The sequence below is a fragment of the Elephantulus edwardii genome, unplaced genomic scaffold, assembly GCF_000299155.1.
Source record: "Elephantulus edwardii isolate Elephantulus edwardi_28Jun2011 unplaced genomic scaffold, EleEdw1.0 scaffold00296, whole genome shotgun sequence".
NCBI lineage: Eukaryota > Metazoa > Chordata > Mammalia > Macroscelidea > Macroscelididae > Elephantulus > Elephantulus edwardii.
Window position 1 is genome coordinate 1,669,102 of NW_006400046.1, and position 5,935 is coordinate 1,675,036.

Below are 5,935 nucleotides of genomic sequence, written 5' to 3' on the forward strand. Positions count from 1 at the left end.
CTATGCAGCCTCCTAGAAATGTTCTTAACATTTACAGTCTCTGGATCGGTATTTAACACCTTTGCCATAGTGTTGTAGGTTAGGCTGGTTTCACGAAGCAGGTGATGAGTGTTGTGAGTAGAGGGTCTTTGCACTTTCTGGATTGCCCTTCCCCCATATGTCCTCATGACTCCTCCATCATTTACTGCCTGTAGGTTTCGGCTCAAATGTCACCTTCTTAGCGAGAACTTTCCTGGCTGTCCTGTCTAAAATTAGAGTCCGCGTACACTTCCTAGTCCCCTTTCCTGTGTGATATTTTCCATAGCACCTAACACAGCCTAACATAGTCTGCATTCTCCTGATATCTCCTGCTTATGCGTCCTCTCTCCACCTACCTACTAGAACATCTGTCCTCTGTGGGCAGTCTTTGTCTGTTCACAGCATCCCCAACACCTAGCACAGTGCCAGGCGTCCATAGCATTTACTAAATACCTCTGAATGAAGTAATGTGTTGATGGGTGAATGAGAACTTTCATTGAACGTCTTTGGAGTCCTTCATAGTGCCTTGCCTGGTGCAAAGCATAGAAAAGGTGCTGTCTTGGTCTCCCAGTGCTGCTCTTAGCACCATAGCCACAACTGAGCAGCGTCAGGACAAACATTTCTTTTCGAGCAGTTCAGAAAACTGGCAGTCCAGATTCAGGGAGGGTGTAGTTATAGTGGAAGGGCCTTCTTCACATAGCTGGCAATCCTAGAAATTCCTGAGGTTATAGATTTAGCTGCTTCTGCGATCATCAGTACCTGTTTTGCACTTGGCAAGTTTCTGAGTGTGTATTACTCTTTGTTTTGGGTTTGGGTGTTGTTGTTTTTTGTTTTTTTAAAAAATAATCATCTTATGAGGTAGCTCTGGTGGCCTCCTGGTGAGAAACTGCACTGCAATCCCAGATATACACAGTTTGAATCCACCAGATGCTCTGCTGGAGAAGGAGGGGTAATCTCCTCCTGTACCAGTCAGGTCCAATTTGACAGTACACACACACACACACACACACACACACACACACACACACACACAAATAAAAATAAAAAATAAATAGAATAATTATTTTATTCTGATTTTAATGAAAGTTTACAGAAAACTTGTATTTCCCTTCATTCATTGTTGCACATTTTAATACCCACTATCCCCAAATCACTTTTTAAAAAGTTCATTCATTGTTGCATACTTTTCTTAAAATTAATTTTAACATTGTTGCATAATTTTATCCCCCCCTCCGGGTCCACTTTGCTGTATACCTCTTTGGTACACTGTTGTCATGCAAATAATGCCTAATTGTATATTCCTTTTAAACAGTTCTTTCTTTCATATGTTCCAGTGCAGTGTTCATTATTTATCCCCTCTTTTTTAGTTTCCCCCAACCTCCATGTGAGTCTTATTTTAGAACAGTGTTGTTATGCTGTATTTGTCCTTTTGTGACTGAGATATTTCACTCAGCATAATAGTGTCACTCTCTGTGTAAAGAGAAGTGATTAGGTTTAGGATCCACTCCTCACTGCTGTGATTCCAACTCATTGATTATATTAGATTGATTTTATTCTATTACAATCACAGGTGTAGGCCTTGGGATTCCAGCACACATTTTGGCGAGGGACACAGTTTTACTATTATTATTATTATTATTATTATTATTATTATTATTATTATTATCATTGTTATTATTATGTGTGTGCACCGTCAAATCAGATCTGACAGGTACAGGAGGAGAGTGCCCCCCCTTCTCCAACAAAGCATCTGGTGGATTCGAACCCTGTACCTCTGGGATTGCAGTGCAGCTTCTTGCCACTAGGCCACCAGAGCTCCTGAGGGACACACTTTGATTCATAATAATTGCTTAATAAAAGTAGTCTGATTTTATGGCTTATGTCAGAATTCCCGCTCATGGATGCAGAGCGTTTTGAGGGGGTTTGTTTTGTTAGGAATTGTGGGTAGAAGTTTGCTAACAAAAAGCATGGGGGATACAAGAGAGTCTAAGGGAGAATCAGGCCTCCAAGCTGACCTGGCTCATGAGTTAAAACTATGTAGAAAATAGTGCCCAAGGATTCAGGGTGGAGGATGGAAAATCCACGACTGTAGAATCCAAGTTTAGGGCTGCAAATGAAGAGAAAATCCCCCTCACAGTGACTTGTATTGATTTCCCTAGTGGACGCCCGCTGGGATGTGGGCTTGGGGCAGTTTGATCGAGGCTCCAGCCTCATTTTTTGTGCTATCAAACCTAGTGTTCCAACGTGTTCCATAGGGGGTTTGAGGGTCTGTTACTTCAGAAGTGGACCACTGACTACTCCTGCTTAGCCTGGAAGCTTGGCTGAAACCTGCCCACTATGGCTGATTCCATGGTGATAGTTGAAATACTGGTGGCATAGCTTCCAGTATCCCAGCTGCATGTCATACATAGACAGGTACATCATGAGAGAGAGAGAGAGAGAAAGCCATAGCAGCATGGTGAGTAACTACTCAACTGCTCTCTCAAGTATCAGCAAATCTAAACCCCCAGTGACTCTGAAGGGCCAAAATGTGGCACACTGCTTCTATAAAGATCACTATATACTGTCAGTCAGACTCGACTCCTAACTGACCCTCCAGTGAGTTTTCAAAGGCAGTAAATCACACAGGAGGAGACTGCCCGTCTTTCTCCTGTGGAGCAGCTGGTGTGAAAACATCACAACCGTGGAAGCCCTGTGAGGAAGTTCTCCTGCCCTGTCTTGTAGGATTGCTGGGAGCTGGTATCAATCTGAGGGTGGTTGTTCTTGTTAGGTGCCTTTGAGTCAAGTGTGAGTCACAGCGACCCTGTGAACAACAGATCTGAACCCTGTCCTACCCTGCTGTGTCATCCTCACAATCTGTGACACATTCAAGCCCATTGTGCCATCGTTGTCAACCCACCTGGTTGAGGATCTTCCTCTCTTTCTTTGTTCTTCCACATTCCCAAGCATGATGTCTCTCTCCAAGGAATAACGTCTCCTAGCAATGTGCCCAGAATAGGTGAGATGAAGCTTTATCATCTTTTCCTCCAAGGAGCATTCTGGCTGCACCTTCTCCAAGACATATATGTTTGTCCTTTTGGCAGTCCATAGCATCTTCAGCACTTTTTTACTTCCTCCTTATTCATTGTCCAGCTCTCAGCAGCATAGCAAGTGATTGAAAAGACCGTGAACGGAATCAGGTGCATCTTAGTCCTCAAACTGACATCATTGCTCCTCAATAATTTGAAGAGGTCCTGACTGCAGAATTTCACAGTGAAATGCATCTCCTGATCTCCTAACTGTTAGTACCAAGTCTATTAATTGTTGATCCAAGTAAAGTGAAGTTGTTGACAATTTCAATCTTTCTCCACCTATCATGATGGTGTTGGTCCAATAATGAGATTTGGGTTTTCTTCACATTGAGATGCAATCCATATTGAAAGCTATATTCTTCTGCTGTGATCTTCTGCAGCAAGTTCTTCCTGTCCTCCTCTCTTTCAGCAAGGAAGCTTGTCTGATCGTCGATAACAACGGTATTGATGAGTCTTCCTTCAATCCTGATGCCACATTTTTCTTTATAGACTCCATGTTCTTGAATGATTTGCTCAGCACACAGATTGAATAGTTATGGAGAGAAAATAACAGCCCTGACACACCCCTTGCTTAATTTTAAACCATGTAGCAGAGAATACCAGAAGAATGTCTATCTGTGTTTTATTGATTATGCAAAGGCATTTGACTGTGTGAACCATAACAAACTGTGGCTGACTCTGAGAAGAATGGGAATCCCAGAACATTTAATCATGCTAATGTGAAACCTATACTTGGATCAAGAGGCAGTCATCAGAACAGAGAGGGCAACACTGCACGGTTCAAAATTGGGAAGGGTGTATGCCAGGGATATGTCCTATCTCCATACCTTTTCAACCTGTATGCAGAGCAGATTATCCAAGAGGCTGGGGTCTATGAGGAGAAGTGTGGCGTTAGAATTGGTGGAAGATCTATCAACAATCTGCGTTATGCAGATGATACAACCCTGCTTGCTGAAACTGAAGAGGACCTGAAGCACCTGCTGCAGAGGGTCAAGGACTGCAGCCTCCAATATGGATTGAGGCTGTCAAGAAGACAAAGATTCTCACTACTGGACCAATTGGCAGCATCAGGATGGATGGTGAAGAGATTGAGATTGTACACAGCTTTAGTTTGCTTGGCTCCACAGTCAACAGTCTTGGCACCAGCAGCCAGGAAATCAAAAAATGTATTGCGATGGGAAAGTCTGCTGTTAGGGACCTCTCTAAATTACTCAAGAGCAACGGTGTCTCTCTGGAGACTAAGGAGTGTCTGATACAGGCCATGGTCTTTGCAATCACTTGTTATGCCTCAGAGAGTTGGACAATGACTAGGGAGGATAGAAGAAGAATTGACGCCCTTGAGCTGTGGTGCTGGAGAAGAGTATTGAATGTACCATGGACTGCCAGGAAAACAAACAGATTCATTCTGGAGAGGATTAAACCAAGCAACTCCTTGGAGGCAAGGATTCTGGGACTTCGTCTGACATACTTTGGGCATGTTGCAAGGAGGGACAAGTCCTTGGAGAGGGACATCGTGCTTGGGAGGGTGGAGGGACAGCGCAGGAAGGGAAGACCCTCTATGAGGTGGATTGATTCAGTGACTGGGGTAATCGGAATGGGTGTGTCAGAGGCAATGCGATTGGCACAGGATAGAGCAGGGTTTAGGGCTGTTGTACATAGGGTCGCTATGAGTCGCAAACGACTCGACGGCACATAAACACAACAACAACAGTGTTCCCTTGCTCTGCTTACCCAGCAACATTGGTGTAGGTATAGGCATTGCCTGAGTTAAGTGTTCTTGGATTCCTATTCCTCTCAATGTTAGCCATAGTTTGTTATGATCCATATACTCAAATGCTTTTGCACGGTCCATACAGCAAAAATAGATACTCTTCTAGTGTTCTTTGCCTTCAGCCAGGATCCATTTGATATGAGCAGTGATTTCTCTGGTGCCGTGGCCTCTTCTGAATCCAGCTTGAACTTCTGATAGTTCTTTGCCTATGTCCTATTTGTTATTGTTATGTACCATCAAGTCATCTGTGATTCATAGCAACCCTATATACAATAGCCCTACTCTATCCTGTGCCAATCATTGTCTCTGACATATCTACCCTCATTACCCCAGTCACTGAATCAATCCATCTCATCAAGGGTCTTCCTCTCCTGTGCTGTTCCTCCACTCTTACAAGTATGATGTCCCTCTCCAAGAACTGGTCCCACCCACCTTGCAACATGCCCAAAGTATGTCAGACAAAGACTCAGAATCCTTACCTCCAAGGAGCAGCATGGTTTCACCCTCTAAAGGATCAACCTGTTTTTTTCTCCTAGCAATCCATGGTATATTCAATATTTTTCTCCAGCACCACAGTTCAAAGGCATAAATTCTCTATCAAGTCCAGTCATTGTCTAGCTTTCTGATGTGTAGCAAGTAATTGTGGAGACTATAGTCTGGAACAGGTGTACCTTAGTCTCCAGACTGACATTGTTGCTCTTCAGTACTCTGGAGAGATCCCTGGCAGCAGACTTTCCCAATGCAATTTGTCCTGGCTAGCAGCTTTTAAGTAATCCTCAGCATTGTTTTGTTTATATGTGATATTAATGCTATTGTTTGATGATTTCCACATTCTGGTGCATCACCTTTCATGAGAATGGGACAAATACAGATCTTTTCCGATTAATCAGCCAAGCAGATGTCCTCCAAATTTCCTGGTGTAGATTGGAGAGCACATCCAGGGTTTTATCTGTCATTTGAAACATATCAGTTAGTATCTCCTTGATTCCTGGGGCCTTATTTTTTGGCAATGCTTTCAGTACAGCTTCAACTTCTTCCTTTAATTTTTTTTAATTAAATTAATTTATTTCTTTTT